The 18274-nt window shown below is 41.6% G+C and overlaps 1 protein-coding gene across 5 annotated transcripts in view; it reads left to right on the forward strand.

Moving 5' to 3' along the window:
• Positions 1 to 18274, forward strand: part of MAP3K4 (mitogen-activated protein kinase kinase kinase 4) — a 107505-nt gene that overhangs the window by 16510 nt on the left and 72721 nt on the right. The window lies entirely within an intron of this gene.

Genomic DNA, 18274 nt, shown 5'->3' on the forward strand with positions numbered 1-18274 from the left:
CTTCCAAGGAGCAAGCGTCTTTTAATTTCATGGCCGCAGTCACCATCTGCAGTGATTTTGGAGCCCAAGAAAATAAAGTCTGACACTTTCTGTTGTTTCCCCATTTTTTGCCATGAAGTGATGGGACTGGAGGCCATGATCTTCCTTTTTTGCATGTTGAGTTTTAAGCCAGCTTTTTCACTCTCCTCTTTCACCGTCATCAAGAGGCTCTTTAGTTTCTCTCTGCTGCTAGTGTGGTATCACCTGCATATCTGAGGTTATTGATATTTCTCCCCTTGAAAGTGAAAGTCGCTCAGTTATGTTCGACTCTTTGCGACCCCATGGACTATACAGTCCATGGAATTCTCCAGGCCAGAATACTGGAGTGGGTAGCCTTTCTCTTCTCCAGAGGATCTTCCCCAACTCAGGGATCGAACCCAGGTCTCCCACATTGCAGGCGGATGGATTCTTTACCAGCTGAGTCACCAGGGAAGCCCATTTTTCCCCTTATTGAGATACAATTCATGTATCATACAATCCACCCATTTAAAGTAGAAATCAGTTGTTTTAGTGTGTGCAAAGATAGGTGTAGCCATCACCAGGTCAATTTTAGAACACTGTGATCACCTCGGGAAGATCCCCTGTGCCTGTTAGCTGCTTCTGTCTGCAAGCCTCATGCCTCCCAGTCCTAAGTGACCATTAATCTACTTTTGTCTCTGTTCTGAGCATGTCATACAAATCGAATCATGTGATATGTGGTCTGTTAGGACTGACTTCTTTCATTTAACCTGATGTTAGCAAGTTTTTATTCCTCTTGTACGATGTACCAGTCCTTCATTCCTTTCTTTGGCTGAATAGCGGTCCCTGAATGCGTGTGTCAATATTGCGCTCTGCTTTTCCACTCATCACTTGATAGACATCAGCTTGTTTCCACCTTCTGAGTGTTTTAAGTAGTGACGCTGAAAGTGTTCAAATATGTATAGAGGTGTTTGTCTGGACATATGTTTTCATTTTTCTTGCATATATACTTAGGAGTCTAACTGCTGGATCATAGATTTTTCAACTTGGCTGTACCGTTTGACATTCCCACCAGCTGTGTATGAGAGTTTTGATTTGCTCACATCCTTGCTCATGCTTATTATTATCTGCCTCTTTGGGGATAGCCATCCTTTTGGATGTAAAGTCCTGTCTCATGGTTGGGATGTGCATTTTCCTAGTGATGGTAAGCATCTTTTCAGATGCTTGTTGGCCCTTTGTATATCTTCTTTGGAGAACTATGTATTCAGATCCTTTGTCCATTTTTAATTGGCTTGTCTTTTTATTATTGAATTATGTTCAGGTATTTAAATGAGAACATGAACACTGAAGAAAAAATAGAAGACATTAAAAAACCCTCAAATTGACCGTCTGAAGATGAAAAAATACAGTATCTGAAATGACAAATATATTGGGTGGGATCATCAACAGAGTAGACACAAGAAAAACGTGGCCGTAAAGAAACAGCCTGCCAGTGCAAAGGGTGCCAGAGATGCGAGTTCAGTCCCTGGGTTGGAAGATCTCCTGGAGAAGGAAATGACGACGCACTCCAGTTTTCTTGCCTGGAAAATACCATGGACAGAGGAGCCTGACAGGCTACTGGACTGAACAACTGATCAACTTACACACAGGCACTGTGGGGAAAAAAAAATGGACTTGTGAACATAGCAATAGAAAGCACGCACAGTTCAGTCCAGGGAGTGCACAGGCCAGAAAAACCGTGTAGAACAGCCCCGACAGGCGATCCTGTCCAGCACTCAGCCGATCTGTGAGTGGAGCTCTTGGAAGAGGAAAACCAGAAAAAAGATTTTAAGAAATATGGCTTAAAATGAACAGACACTGCAAGCCTATAGATCCAAACAGTCCCTTGAACCCCAAGAAAGGTAAACACAAAGCTATCACTGGAAAATCACTTATTAAATCCCTTGTTCTTCCGTGGTCTCTAGTCTTGTGTGTCAGCCTTATAAATGACTACTCTTGTAATATTTTTTTCTTCTGCTTTCACATTTCTGTTACTGTATTATGTGGAACATTCTCCATTTATCTCTTTCACCAAATCATTGTGTTCCATATTTGCTTAATTTTACCTCGCAAAGGCTTTGGCTTTATTGTATTCAGTTGTAGCCTTGATTATGAACCGTTTAAGGATTTCTCTAATTATTCCTAAATTAACTGTGCTATTCAGTTTAATGTTAATTTATTTTAATTGACCGCTTTTACAAGGAATATGGAGAATAGTGTCCTTCTAAACAGAAAACAACAGAGCGTCACAAAAGATTGAAAACCGTTGCCTTATTTGGTTAACTTCTTGACATGTATGTGATTTAAAAGTCAGCTTTGTGCAAAGCCGGCTTGTGTGGTCGGGAAGGCATTGTTCTTACCTAATGTGGAAGCACCCTTGTAGCTCAAATACTGATTTGAATTCGTTAATGCATCTGATACCTTTATCCTTTGAGTGTCTGTCTAATATATGTCGGAATGAGACATTTTGAAAGAAGAACCCTGCTAAATGTTTGGTAAATATTGTCTAGGTCAGTGCATCTTAACCCTTTTGGGTGAGAGACTCCATCTGACAATCTGATAAAACTATGGACTCTTGACTCCAAAAATGCGTGTAAATTAAAATCTACATTCAGTTTCAGGGGACTCGTAGTCCCCACAATTGAGACACAAAGTATAATAACATAGTTCTGATACTTTATTTTTTACATTCCCTATATTTCATACATGTTGCATGTAATTACACACTGTGAAATCGGTTTCCTTTCTGAAACTGTGAGTGGTATTTATCTTTGGAATACACTGGACTTCAGGCCTCACATTTCCAGCAAATTTCACATTAGCCTACGTATTCAACCACAGTTACCAATTATGTTCTCCTTAGTGAAGGGAGCTATAAAATTAGAAATAGCTTTTTTCTAAAAGTTTTTAGATCCAATAAAAGTTTTCTCCCAGTTTACATCGTTCTTAATTAGAAGGTAGTTATATTTTTCACAAGACAGACTTTTTGTTTATCTCTAAGTGCATCTTTGATGTTGCATAGTGTTTTATTTCTTAGCTGTTAACTTGCCATTTTTAAGAATTTCACGACTCCTACAGGCATCGTGCCTCTCAAGTGAACAATTGTTTTTTTCTCTATTGACTCCTTGCAGGTGAACTGTTCTTGTTTGTTCGACTAGTGTAGACAGAATAGCTGTTTAGGTTGACTTTAAAACTGAATAGTTGAGCTTTATGTGTGGAAAAGTCAAAGTAGTGTTAGAAAAATGGGTGTATCTTGGTGCCTGTCTGCTCGTGTAAGGAGACGTGGGAAATATTTTGAAGAAAAAGGTAGGTTCACCCCTGCCTTGCCCCTGTTTAGTGCCCTCTGCAGCTGCGCCTTTCTGTTAGGTCTGATGCCTGCTGGCTCCTTTGTGTGCTTTGCTTGCTTTGCCCTCAGCCCAGGCTCGCGTGGCCTGTGGCTTTCTCGGAGGAGCTGTGGGCTCTTCTGTCTTGGCCGCTTTCCCCCTCCCTCTCCTGGTCAGTGCCTCCAGCCATCCTTCTTTGGAGATGTCTTCCTTGTTATCACCCTAAGGGATCTCCAGGCTAGATCCTGTCTGCTGGTATGCTGCGTAGTTTTCCTTCACAACATAATGAGGAACTGTTCTTGAAGCACTTTGTGTGTAGTTAAGCTATAGGCAAAGGAGAAAAGGAAAGATAAACCTATCTGAATGCAGAGTTCCAAAGAATAGCAAGGAGAGATAAAAAAGCCTTCTTCAGTGATCAGTGCAAAGAAATAGAGGAAAACGGTAGAAGGGGAAAGACTAGAGATCTCCTCAAGAAATTAGAGAATCCAAGGGAACATTTCATGCAAAGATGAGTACAGTAAAGGACAGAAATGGTATGGACCTAACAGAAGCAGATGTTAAGAAGAGGTGGCAAGAATACACAGAGCTATACAAAAAAGATCTAATGATCCAGATAACCACAATGGTGTGATCACTCACCTAGAGCCAGACATCCTGGAATGTGAAGTAAAGTGGGCCTTAGGAAGCATCACTACAAACAAAGCTAGTGGAGGTGATGAAATCCCAGTTGAGCTATTTCAAATCCTAAAAGATGATGCTGTGAAAGTGTTGTACTCAATATGCCAGCACATTTGGAAAACTCAGCAGTGGCCACAGGACTGGAAAAGATCAGTTTTCATTCCAATCCCAAAGAAAGGTAATGCCAAAGAATATTCAAACTGCTGCACAATTACGCTCATCTCACACGCTAGCAAAGTAATGCTCAAAATTCCCCAAATAAGGCTTCAACAGTACATGAACTGAGAACGTCCACATGTTTAAGCTGGATTTAGAAAAGGCAGAGGAACCAGAGATCAAATTGTCAACATCCATTGGATCATCAAAAAAGCAGGAGAGTTCCAGAAAAACATCTATTTCTGCTTTATTGACTATGCCAAAGCCTTTGATTGTGTGGATCACAACAAACTGGAAAATTCTTAAAGAGGTGAGAATACCAGATTACCTTACCTGCCTCCTGAGAAATCTGTAGGCAGGTCAGGAAGCAACAGTTAGAACTGGACATGGAACAGCAGACTGGTTCCAAATTGGGAAAGGAGTACGTCAAGGCTGTGTATTGCCACCCCGCTTATTTAACTTATATGCAGAGTACATCATGAGAAACGCTGGGCTGTATGAAGCACAGGCTGCAATCAGGATTGCCAGGAAAAATATCAATAACCTCAGATATGCAGATGATACCACCCTTATGGCAGAAAGCAAAGAGGAACTAAAGAGCCCCTTGATGAAAGTGAAAGAGGAGAATGAAAAAAACTGCCTTAAAAGTCAACATACAAAAAACGAAGATCATGGCATCTGGTCCCATCACTTCGTGGCAAATAGATGGGGAAATGCTGGAACCAGTGAGAGACTATTTTCTTGGGCTCCAGAATCACTGCGGATGGTAACTGCAGAGATGAAATTTAAAGATGCTTGCTCCTTGGAAGAAAAGTTATGACCAACCTATATAGCAGATTCAAAAGCAGAGACATTACTTTGCCAACAAAGGTCTGTCTAGTCGAAGCTATGGTTTCTCCAGTAGTCATGTATGGATGTGAGAGTTGGACTATAAAGAAATCTGAGTGCTGAAGAATTGATGCTTTTCAACTGTGGTGCTGAAGAGTCTTGAGAGTTGCTTGGACTGCAAGGAGATCAATCCTGTCAATCCTAAAGGAAATCAGTCCTGAAAATTCATTGGAAGGACTGATGCTGAAGCCGAAGCTCCAATACTTTGGCCAACTGATACGAAGAACTGACTCATTGGAAAAGACCCTGACACTGGGAAAGATTGAAGGCAGGAGAAGGGGACAACAGAGGATGAAATAGATGGTTGGATGGCATCACCGATTTGATGAACGTGAGTTTGAGCCAGCTCCGGGAGTTGGTGAAGCAGAGAAGCCTGGCGTGCTGCAGTCCATGGGGTTGCAAAGAGTCGGACACGACTGAGCAACTGGACTGACCTGCTAAATACCTAGTTCTCTGTGTAGATTGAAAAGTTAAGGAGGGCAGGCATGGTGAGTCTCTTGTTCAGTAATGTGTGTTTCCTCAACTGCTACCACAGCCCTTGTCCAGTTGAGCCGATGTTGAGTGAACCGAGGGTCTGATGGTGTAGTTAACACACTACAGTGTGCCGCAGTTTATGTGCAGTTTTCAACTGTAAGTAAAGAAATCATCGGAATAGAGACCCTAAGAAACAAAAAGCCTAAAGGGAATGAAATCACATACATTTAAAATTTTATTTCTTCTTCTATCTCAGCTCTTACAGAGAATCCCATTCTCAAAGTTAATTGTTGATTTCAAATAACTGGTCTCTAATTTAAAAGGCTTGTATTTCCTGTCCCTCCAGGGGGTGGTTTTACGCTCTTTTTTAGACATAAACACACAGATTTACATGAAAGTGAAACCCCAGCCTGATCTGTTGCGTGCTCTCAGTTAGGGGAACCGGTTGTTTGGTGTTCAGAGAAGACGGGATGTGACTCCTGTACTTGGTAGGGGAGGTAGGCAGCTACCTGAAGGAGAGTGGAGTTGAGTTACACCTTATATTTGACATGCAGAAATAAGAAATTCTCATCTCCGCATGGGCCCCTCCACCTTCTGTTTATATTGTAGCCATGCAGTGTCTACCCAAGGCGGAGTTAATAATACTCAAGGAGGTAGGCAGCTACCTGAAGGAGAGTGGAGTTGAGTTACACCTTATATTTGACATGCAGAAATAAGAAATTCTCATCTCCGCATGGGCCCCTCCACCTTCTGTTTATATTGTAGCCATGCAGTGTCTACCCAAGGCGGAGTTAATAATACTCAAGGAGGTAGGCAGCTACCTGAAGGAGAGTGGAGTTGAGTTACAGCTTATTTTTGACATGCAGAAATAGGACGAAATTCTCATGTTTCCCCCCCCCCCCCATCTATATCGTAGCCACACTCTGTCTCCTCAGGGTGGAGTTCAGACTCAACGTCTTACCCACGCCAGTAAGTGAGGAATGTAGACGTAGAATAGCTAAGAGGCTTCACCAAAGGAGGGAACCTCAGCACTGGCCAGACAGCTCGGTCCCTGAACTCTCCCCGCAAGTACTCTCTCCAGCGACAGGGACCTCCTTCCCCAGGGGTGTAGGGCTCTGTCTGCCTTTCGGAGGAGGTGGACATCCCAGGGACCTGGGACAGAGAGGTGGGCCCAAGGTGGGAGAGTCCTCGGCTCTGAGGTCGGACCAGGGCTCCTGTTCTGCCCAGACTTATCCCAGGGAGCAGGCGAGTTACCTTTGCATCTGCTTTTCCTCTTCGGCAGCACAGGGATTGGGAGAGGGCTGTTGGGAGGCCGAGATGGCATAGCATCTGTCGATTGCCCAACTGAGTTACCTGCTATGTGATAGGTATTTGATAACGAGAGTATGATAATTTCCATAATCAACAAGAATGGGCCTTGTGGGCAAGGCATCCTTTCCGAAAATGGCGCCAGAAAGCTCTGTGGAGGATTAAATGAGCTCCTGTGGGGTGTTAAGCGTAGTGCCTGACAGATAGATGCTTGGTGTTCAGTATGTAAGGCAGCAGTTACGCTGTTAGTTACACTGTTACAGGGCAAGTTGTTTATCACTGTGTGATGCATTCTGTAGCTGATGCAAAACATGGAAATCTGATGCATGTCCCAGTTTTGGAAGTCACTGTTTTAAGTGGAATTTCCTTGCCTACCGTTTAAAAATTGCTTTATAACTACAATCATCAGTTAAAGTGATACAGAATGTCCTGATTTTATAATTATGTTAACATTTTTCATTTCGTCCTGGCTTGTAGTCTTTTATACCTGTATAGTAAATTTCTTAAGCGTTGTCATGGAATCCCATGGCATGGCACGTCATGTCCCAGATCCCAGCCGGGACACCCCTTTATATTTAGTTATCATGTCTCCTCGTCCGTGTCTTGGCTGTTACTGTTCCTCAGACTCTGTTTTTGATGACTGTCTCAGTTTTAAGGAGGGCCAGTCAGGTACTGTGTATACATCCCTCAGTTTGGGTTTGACTGTTTTTCATGGTTTGATTCGGAGAAGGCAATGGCACCCCACTCCAGTACTCTTGCCTGGAAAGTCCCATGGACGGAGGAGCCTGGTAGGCTACAGTCCATGGGGTCGCTAAGAGTCGGACACGGCTGAGCGACTTCCCTTTCACTTTTCACTTTCCTGCATTGGAGAAGGAAATGGCAAACCACTCCAGTGTTCTTGCCTGGAGAATCCCAGGGACGGGGGAGCCTGGCAGGCTGCTGTCTATGGGGTCGCACAGAGTCGGACACTAGTGAAGCGACTTAGCAGCAGCAGCAGCATGGTTTGGAGTTTGGGACTGCAACCCCAGAGGGCAAGTGCCTTTGTCATTTGAAACCTCGTGTTCTCAACCTGGCTCATTACTGATAATACTGATTTATTTGATCATTTGTCTATGTAAATTACTTGGATCTTCCCCGTAAAGGTCTGTCTCTCCTCTTGCTCATTTATATGTCAGTGTGGGCTCATGGGTCCATGGTAAAATCCAGTGCTTTGTCGTTTATTTTGTTGCTCAGATTGTTCCAGCTTTGTCCAGTGGGGATTCTTTCAGTTGCTCCTGTGGTCATTTTAAAACGCTCCTGTTGGTTTTTTGTTTTTTCAACACTTCCTCAGCGTGCTGCACGTACAAGATACGCCCAGCTCATATTATGTCTTCCTTACTCCAGTCAGTCCAGGAATTGGCCGTTTCGCCAAGAAGTCCTGGTTCTTTTGTTGGACCATGGTGTTGGAAACCAAGATCTGGTCTCCAAGTAAATGAGCTCTCTCTGTGCTAATGTCAAAGCCAAGGTCAGAGGTTTAATGTCCAAATTGTCCTTATTCCATTTCCCACTTGTCTTTCCATTTTTCTTCACTGAAAACCCTGGAAGAGCATCTCATATGTTTGTATTTCCTCAGTTCATCCCCTCAACAGTTGGAGTTCATCTTTTGAAAGTATATGTGTGTCATAGAGCATATTTATAGTTAACAGTTTTTAAAATTTAACTTAGAAAAATGCTAACTTGAGTTAAGGCAATTGAGACAGCTCATCTGTTTGCTACAGAAAGCAGCTCTGTAGTTAACTTGATTTCTGAGAATTACATGGGAAGTAATTCATGATAAACAACACTTTTTCCGCATATAAATTCGGATTAGAATAAGGGGACTTTGAAAATGTCCTCACTTATAAGGAAGAGAGTAAGTAGAAGAAGGTCGCAGTTCTTTGTTGCTATCTTGTTTCTCTTTAAACTCTTAAATGTCTTGTGTGCTCTTAGTGTGGTGTGGGCCACTTGGCTTTTCCTCCCAGCTTTGAGCTTTCTTCTTTCCAATTTCCCTGCCTTAGCCCCAGAATTCTCGTCACTTAAGCCTGAAGCAGTTTGCACGAATCGTTGGTTTTATGGTGCTTTTCTTTAGTTACGTCTGTGGTCGGTATTCATTGTAAATTGCACCTGTAAGGAGAAGGACAGCTGCTTATTTTCACCTCTTGTGTTTAGAGACGTGCTTCCTACTGATAGCACCACGGGCACAAGCGGGTGCACCTCAGAAAAGGTTTTCTTCCCTTTTGATTGTTTGCTTGTTAATCTGTACACATACAGTCAGGGATCGATTTGCAAAACTTTGGATAAAGATATAGATATGCTCACATTTTTTTTTTTTGGAGATGTTAGAACTGGCAAAAATAAGAAGGCACACTTGAAAATGTCTTTTTCCTTGTCCCATTGTTTTAAAGTACTCAACTGTTTGCAGTAAAATTGCCAAAATTATAGAAATAATCACATTTATCTTTTATCTGTATCACGACTCATATGTTTTTAACTACCTAAAACTTCTCTCTTTTTTTGGTTCTAGTTCTTTTTGGTTAGTCTTCTGGTTAACCAGAAGTGAAGAATAATAACATGAACTATTTAAAGCATTTTGTTATATGATTGTATGATTTTTTTTCTGAAAGCCTTCATATGACAGTATTTTTAAAATAGCTTATAATTATGTTTATTTCTAATGATGAGTAAACTTTATCCATATGGGGTAATTTTTCTTCATATATTTGTTTTCCATCTTTGTGTCCTTTTTTATTCTATGTACTTCAGGACTGATAAAGTATACTTTGCACAAATCTAATTCCCTGGTGGCTCACACGGTGAAGAATCTGCTTGCAGTGCAAGAGACCTGGGTTAAATCCATGGGTCGGGAAGATCCCCTGGAGAAGGGAATGACTACCCACTCCAGCATTCTTGCCTGGAGAATTTCATGGACAGACGAGCCTGGTGGGGGACAGTCCCTGGAGTTGCAAAGAGTCAGACACAACTGAGCAACTAACGCTTCACTTTTTTCATGAGTGAAATAAGGCTTCTAGAAGATCTAAGCCAGCCAGACCTGCACACTCATCCGCCTAACCCTTCCCAAGACCTCTCCCTCCCTGTTTCTTCTGTAAAATGTATCAGCTGATGCTCACAGCATCATGAATGATTGTGACTAATAGACTGCTCTCTAAAATTCCTGTGATTTTCTATTCCCACCAGTTGTACCTATATATTTATCAAGAGTTCCTCATCTCTTCCTAAATCTTTTTAGGTCTCTTGTACATTTTAATTGTAATTGCAGAATTTAGTAAATAATTATATAAATATATGAGATGTGATTGCAAAAGGGAATTGCCATTTCTGTATAAACTAATTTGGACTGCCTGGGAAAGTCTGAAGATAGGTCACCAAAAGAAAATCAGCCCTAAGTTAGGAAGCGGAAAGCACTGTTGAGGTTTAGTTGATCCAGAAAAATTACCCTATGAAAACATTTAAATTTTTGTTGCATTTTAAAGAACCAGAGCGTGGAGATGGCAGATGCTGTCCTTTGGTTGTGGTGTGTTTGATGGAGTGGACTCCTGGCTTCTCTCGGGGACCCACACTAAAAGACAAGGCTGTGGCTTCATCAAAGTCTTAACTAATTTAAACCCATTATTGGGCTTCAAGCAAAAATAAAATGTTTAAGCATTGTATGTGTTGTCAGCTCTCTATTGTAACTTAACAAACCATACCAAAGCTCAATGACTTAAAAACCCTTTATTATCTGTTGTGGTATTGAATGTTTCTTCTGCTTTTCATGGTGTTGGCTTGGTCTCAAGGACAGCTGGAAGGTCTGAAATAGCCTCACACACAGGCTGGTAAGTTGGCACTGGCCGTCAGCTGGGGTGGGACCTCAGAGGCCTCTGGCCTAGCTGGCTTCTCCTTTATGCAGCCTTTCCATCTGGCTTATGAGGCTTTGAAGACCCTGGCAGTCTCAGGGTGGCTGGGCTTCTTACCTGGTGGCTAGTGTGCCCTTGGAGAAGGCAATGGCAACCCACTCTTGCCTGGACAATCCCATGGATGGAGGAGCCTGGTAGGCTGCAGTCCATGGTGTCGCTAAGAGTCAGGCACGACTGAGCGACTTCACTTTCACTTTTCACTTTCATGCATTGGAGAAGGAAATGGCACCCCACTCCAGTGTCCTTGCCTGGAGAATCCCAGGGACAGAGGAGCCTGGTGGGCTACCGTCTATGGGGTCGCACAGAGTCGGACACGACTGAAGTGACTTAGCAGCAGCAGCAGCAGCAGCAGCAGCAGCAGCAGCGTGCTCTGGATACAAGGGTGGTTGGTGTTCATAAGGCTGAGGCCCAGAACTGGTCCAGAGTCACTTCCACTACATTCCGACGACTAACAAGCTCACAGGGTCAGTCCACATTCAAGTTGTCGTTGTTCAGTTGCTAAGACATGTCTGACTCTTTGTGACCCCATGGACTGCAGCACGCCAGGCTTCCCTGTCCTTCACTATCTCCTGGAGCTTGCTCAAACTCACGTCCATTGAGTTGGTGATACCATCCAACCATCTCATCCTCTGTCACCCCCTTTTCCTCCTGCCTTCAGTCTTTCCCAGCATCAGGGTCTTTTCCAGTGAATCGGCCCTTCATATCAAGTGGTCAAAGTGGTGGAGCTTCAGCTTCAGCATCAGTCCTTCAGTGAATATTCAGGGTTGATTTCCTTTAGAATAGACTGGTTTGATTTCCTTGCAGTCCAAGGGACTCTTAAGAGTCTTTTCTAGCACCACAGTTCAAAAACATCAATTCTTCAGTGCTCAGCCTTCTTTATAGTCCAGCTCTCACATCCAAACATGACTACTGGAAAAATAGCTTTGACTGTGGACCTTTGTGAGCAAAGTGCTATCTCTGCTTTTTAATATGCTGTCTAAGTTTGTCATAGCTGTTCTTCCAAGGAGCAAGAGTCTTTTAATTTCATGGCTGCAGTCACTGTCCGCAGTGAGTTTTGGAGCCCAAGGAAATAAAATCTGCCACTGTTTTCATTGTTTGCCCATCTATTTGCCATGAAGTGATGGGACTGGATGCCATGATCTTAGTTTTTTGCATGGTGAGTTTTAAGCCAGCTTTTTTCACTTTCCTCTTTGACCTTCATCAAGAGGAGATGATTATTCAAGGATGTAAATACTGGGAGGCGACCAGAGTAACAGCCACCACAGGCGTTTCAGGGTTTTTTACCTGCATATCTCATTTTTAATGCTTTTAGTATATATTTAAAAGTATAAAAGTATATTTTAAAAAATTAACTGACTCACCAATATCACTTACCCAGTGATACTGGATAGAAGACTTCAAATAAGTGAAAGTGTAAGCAAGCATAATAATTTGTTTAAAACTTGTGTTCTTACTAAGTGTGGGGACGCAGGGATTTGAGCCCATGGTATTCTGACTCCAGAACTGTGATTCCTTACCCCATACTCCACTGCCATTGTGCTGGTCAGTAGATGGTCCTCTTGGCACCTAGGGGAACAGTATCACTTAAACAACATTGTCAGAAGTCAACAGTCCTTAATTCTTACAGCCTTTAAAAATTTCATTCTTCAAAGTATTAAATGTGATTTTATTAAAATAGAATTTAGATAATTAAGTCTAAAGTATCAGAAGATAAAATTGTTAGCCTCGCAAATCCATTTACTCAGCAGATAGTAATGGCCATGTAATCTGCCCCGGGCACTGTTCTCCACCCTGGACAAACAGTGGACAGATGAGGTCCCTGCCCTCATGAAGCTTTGAGTCTAGTTGGGGGGATAGTTTCTTACTCATTTCCTTAGGAAATCTTGTTTTAATATGTCTGCTCGTGTTTAAAAAGTGAATGATAGTTAAAAGAGTTTGAATATCTATACTGAAAAATAATGAAGGCTTGCTGGTTTTGCACAGAGCTACACTCTCGAGTCAGTGCAAAAGTAATCATGAATGTTGGACAAACTTGAGATTTGCTAACAGCTTGCCTGTAGGGAAGCTGATAGACGTTCCACCACAAGCCGATTGATTGGTCAGCTAACTTTTAATTGGCGCTTACAGTACATGCCAACCATGCCACCTCAAACTTATCTCCTTTTAATTTATAGTACAGGCCAAGCAAACTATGTAAGGTATCTGAAAAAGAAATCTAGAAAATCTAGCCCCTTTGCCAACAGTAGTAAAAGCCCTCCTTTAATTATTATTTCATAGAGAATAGGTCCGTGAAGATGTGGAGAGAAACTCACACAGGTGAGAACTGTACTAATACGGAATAAAATATTTTATGTTTAGGACTTTCCTAAAAAACTTACAATGAAGTTAATTTTTTTTTTAAGGGCTGTTGGAAAACCACAGATGTTTTCAAGCTCATCTAATCCAGCTCCATCATTTTATAGATGAGCTATTTCAGGCACCATGTGGTTTTACCTATGATGTCAGAGCAGAACTATTTAACCCCAAGTTATTTGAATTTTTGTCTTTCACATACTTCATTTAAAAACTACACCCTTTGGGTTGAGTTTAAACGGACCTTTCTTAGACCGGATTCCAGGTCAACCTGAATGGTACTTGAGCAAGGTTTCATGTTAAAAGAATGCAACATTGTTTTATGTGACTGTCAGAGGTTTAGTACCAGAAAGACATTTCACATTTGTATGTTTTAAACACAAGGAAGAAAAATGTTTCAGGGCAGCTGATGCAGACCTTGTACTACTTTCCTTATCCAAGATAATTGGTATCCATGGAAACATTCTAAACCAGTCAGCTGGCCACATGAGCTCATCTCACATGAGCTAATACCAAGTGAGGTTTTGGGTGCTTTTGGTCAGTTACTTGAAGTGATGCAAGTTCTTTTGAACTTACCACTAGTATTTATTTTCCTAGATTTTGTGTCTACATGATTTTTTTTAAAGGAAAAAAGAATGAACTTTTGCTCAATTTCCCCTCCTACCCCACCCCGCATTTTATTCTTAGCTAAAACTTCCAAGCTAAGTTGTTTTTCTCTGGCTGCTCTTCAGATTTTTCTCTTCATCACTGTTTTTTTTTTTAACCAATTTGATTATGATACTCATAATCAAAACCTGGTAGTTTTCTTATAATTCTTCTGCTTGGAGTTTGCTGAGATTCTTCTATCTTTGAGCTGCTGCGTTTGTTGTTGTTTTTTTTTCCCTCAGATTTGGAAAAATTTCAGGCCTTATTTCTTCAGAGAATGTTTTCTGTTCCTCGCTTTTCTTGTTTTGAGCTCCAGTAACACATGTTACACTGGTGGTGGTTTCGTCACTAAGTTGTGTCCGACTTTTACTAAATGGAATAGAATTTTTAGAAATTGGATTTTTTTTTCTGATGAGTAACCACATTAGCTAGTTTTAGAGTATTAATTTTACTGTACTTGTATCAATTTTAAAGTGAAAGTGAAAGGGTCAGTCAGTCATGTCCGACTCTGCAGCCCCATGGACTGTATAGCCCACCAGGCTCCCCTGTCCATGGGATTCTCCAGGCAAGAATACTGGAGTGGGTTTCCTTCTCCAGGGTATCTTCCCGACCCAGGGATTCAAGCCGGGTCTCCTGCACTGCGGGTGGTTCTTTACCAGCTGAACCACCGGGGAAGCCCGTGTGTGTTACCCTGCGTGATGTTTGTCCTGCGGATTGCTGATGCTCGGTCTCTTTTTCTTCCCTTTTTTTCTCTCAATCCTTTTCACTCTGGTTGACCTTGGGTAGTTTCTAGTGCTGTATCTTCAAGTTTACTGATCTTTTTTTCTGTTGTAGCTCATCTGCTTTTATCTTTTCTAGAGTATTTTTCATCTCACGTGTGTTTCATCTCTGCAGGATCCACCTGAGCCGTTTCTGGTTTGTCTCTTGATTTTTCTCCTGGTTTGGGTTGCATCTTCCTGTTTCTTTGTAAATTTGCATAGGATGGCAGATACTGTGAATTTTTACTTAATGGTTGTTAGACTTAAAATTCTTTTAGGTAACATTGGACTTTGTTCTAACGTTTAATTAAATTACAAAGTTATTTGAATGGAATGTAAACCAATAACATTTCTGACAGGTGTGACCACCTTCTTAACAGAGTTAAGTAAACCTTAAGAAAGTATTAAATGCATAGCTTCATCTTTGTATAATGCTTCTCCTAAGATTTATTTTAGTTATGAATAAATATAGTAACTGGCAGTGCATGGCATTTTTCCTACTTCATTTTCTATGGTGCATAATGAATAAGGAGGGATAAACTGTATTATGTTTGATTGACTTTAATACAGTGTTTATGACAGTATTCATCTTCACTTCCTTGTCATTCTGTATGTTTGCTGCTAGGATAATTAAAGTTTGGAAGTGCTTTGAAATTAGTAGTTTATTGTGACCTTTTGTTTTGTAATAGATGTAGATTTGAAAACAAGAGATATTCAACTTCTGTAGAATTATTTCAGGGACTTAGTCTTCCACTCTGATTTGGAAAGTGCAGCCAAATGAATTTTTCCGTGTGTAGAGAAATACAGTTGGAGAACAGTACAACACAGATACCTTTTTCTGTTTCCCCAAATTAAATTTTTCATAAAAGTTAACATTTTCAAAATAGATGCTTTCTTAGCGGAGAAGGAAATGGCAACCCACTCCAGTGTTCTTGCCTAGAGAATCCTGTGGACAGAGGAGCCTGGTGGGCTGCTGTCCATAGGGTCGCACAGAGTCAGATGCGACTGAAGCGACTTAGCATGCATGCATGCATTGGAGAAGGAAATGGCAGCCCACTCCAGTTTTCTTGCCTGGAGGGTCCCAGGGACAGAGGAGCCTGGTGGGCTGCCGTCTCTGGGGTCGCACAGAGTCGGACACGACTGAAGTGACACTTAGCAGCAGCAGCAGCAGTGCTTTCTTAGATTGTTCTTATCTGCTAAAAGCATTGGACCTTGTAGATAAGACAATGAACTCTCCTGTCTGAGTTTATGACTCTGTGCTCAGGGCTGGGGCCGTGCCTTTGGAGGCTTGGCTTAGTGACGTGCGGCCATTTTTAGTCCCTCTTCAAAAATTCCTCTTCTCCTTGGCGTTACGTTGAGTCAGTTCATTCATCCACATAATACTGCTGAATACGAGTACAACATTCCATTTTTTTATGCCTGTTTGATGATTTAGTATTTTCTGCATAGCCTTTTATTACCATTATTTTGTTTTGTTTTTTGAGTCTTCACAACTGAATTTCCTGAAATATTTTAGACTATTGACCTTACAAATTCTGAATTACTCTGTTTCTTCTTAGTCTGATTTTAAGTTGTGTGCAGTCTCCCATCCAGTAAGGCTGGGACTCAGCCTTGGTTTTCTGCCTCCCAGGTTCATGCTGTCCACTGCAGAGGGGGTGTTCTGAGCCTGGTCTGATTTGCTCTTTCATAACTGACTCTGTTCAGTAATACATGAGATGTATTATCGTGGAAAAACAATGAATGGTTTTGAACATTGTGCTGAAAACTACTGGAGATACAAAAGTACTAAAATACAGAGTCCTTCCTTACCACTGACTTTATCTTAAGTAAAGTTGCCCAGTCGTGTCCGACTCTGCGACCCCATGGACGGTAGCCTTCCAGGCTCCTCTGTCTGTGGGATTTTCCAGGCAATAGCACTGGAGTGGATTGCCATTTCCCTCTTTATCTTAATGGAGGAAAAGTATAGTTATAATATTGAATCTGAAAGGAGTTAGAAGATGTTAAAGGGGCTTCCCAGATGGCTCAGAGTTTAAAGCGTCTGCCTGTAATGTGGGAGGCCTGGGTTCAATCCCTGGGTTGGGAAGATCCCCTGGAGAAGGAAATGGCAACTCACTCTAGTATTCTTGCCTGGAGAATCCCATGGACAGAGGAGCCTGGAGAGCCACAGTCCATGGAGTTGCAAAGAGTTGGACATGGCTGAGTGAATTCACTGTCGCTTTCAGAAGATGTTAAAATGTTAAAGCTGTTTCTGGTGGTGTTCATGCTGAAGTCAAAGGCAGATTCTCTTTCCAAGTGGAGCAGATGCATGCTGAGTGATGTCCGTCATTTAGTGACGCTTCTCATACTGTTCCTGTTGAGTGTGCTTTATGGGGTTTAGGCCTTACAGGTATGGAGTTTAAATACTTCTTATCCTTATTTTATATATGTGCATTGTGGAGGTTTTAAATAATTTGACTGAGGCCCACACAGCTAGTAACTGGCAGAGTCAGGATTTGAACATTAAGTCCCTTGTATGAGAAAGCCTATGTTATTCCTTCGAAAGATTGTGCTAGTAACCACAAAACCAGATGGGAATGAAATCAGCAACCTTGTCATTGTTTTTTTTTTTATCAGTTGAATCAACTATTTTGCAGTGAGTGTAGAAGAATAGGAAATTTCAAAATAATTTATGTCCATGTTAATCACTTCAGTTGTATCTGACTCTTTGCGACCCTATGAACTAGCCCGTCAGGCTCTTCTGTCCATGGGATTCTCTGGGCATGAATCCTGGGGTGGGTTGCCATGTCCTCCTCCAGGGGATCTTCCTGACCCAGGAATGGAACTTGCATCTCTTATGTTTCCTGCACTGGCAGGCGGTTTCTCTACCCCAGTGCCACCTGGGAAGCCCACATGGTTATTTGCTGTGTGACTTTGTGAGTCTTAAATAATAAAGGTGGCTAGCCTGAGGGAATAGGTACATTTAAAAGTTATGTCTAAATTTGCTTATGGGTTTAATTTGATTCAGTTGGCTTTTCGAATATTCTGCTTGTGTGTCTGATAGTGTGGGTCTGTATGTGTGGAGGGCGTGTGCACTCACAGTATCTAGAATGATCTTGTCTGGTTTAAAAATCAGTTTTTGACCTGTCTCAGGGATTCTTTAAATATTTCAGTGCTGTAAATTTGAATAATTCTGCAGCATTTTTATTTTTGAAAGATAAGGATCTTTTGTCCGTCTGTTCAATAATGTAATGTTATTACATTTTAGGGTGGGATATTTTTTTTTCCCCTCATGACTTTGAAATAGCTTTGATTTTATAACAGGATGTGTAAATCTCCAGAGAGAAAACTGGTTGTATCTTGAATTTAGTTTAGAGTTTTATTTTTGAAGTATGAAGTATATTTTATAAAGAAGATTCAGAATAGGTTAGATTGTAAGGGTCCTTATTTGAAAGGAACTTCATGATTGCGTCTTTCCAGTTTGCTGTTTGGGAACTGTATCTGTTCTCAGTTCATATATTAAATTTTATTTTCATTAGCATTGCAAAAAATAGAACTTTGTCCAAGAAGTGATATTGTTGAGGAAGTCTCCTGGGAACGGAGAATTGGCAGGAAGTTTCCAGAGAACAGGTTAAGGAGGAACTGCTGTTAGGAGGTCAGGAGAAAGTCGTTCCCTTCTCTCCTGCACAGCATCTTCCTCACACGCCCCTCCCCGGCGCTGCGCTGCAGTCCCCTGCCACACGTCACC

The sequence above is a fragment of the Ovis canadensis genome, chromosome 8 (genome assembly GCF_042477335.2).
Source record: "Ovis canadensis isolate MfBH-ARS-UI-01 breed Bighorn chromosome 8, ARS-UI_OviCan_v2, whole genome shotgun sequence".
Classification (NCBI taxonomy): domain Eukaryota; kingdom Metazoa; phylum Chordata; class Mammalia; order Artiodactyla; family Bovidae; genus Ovis; species Ovis canadensis.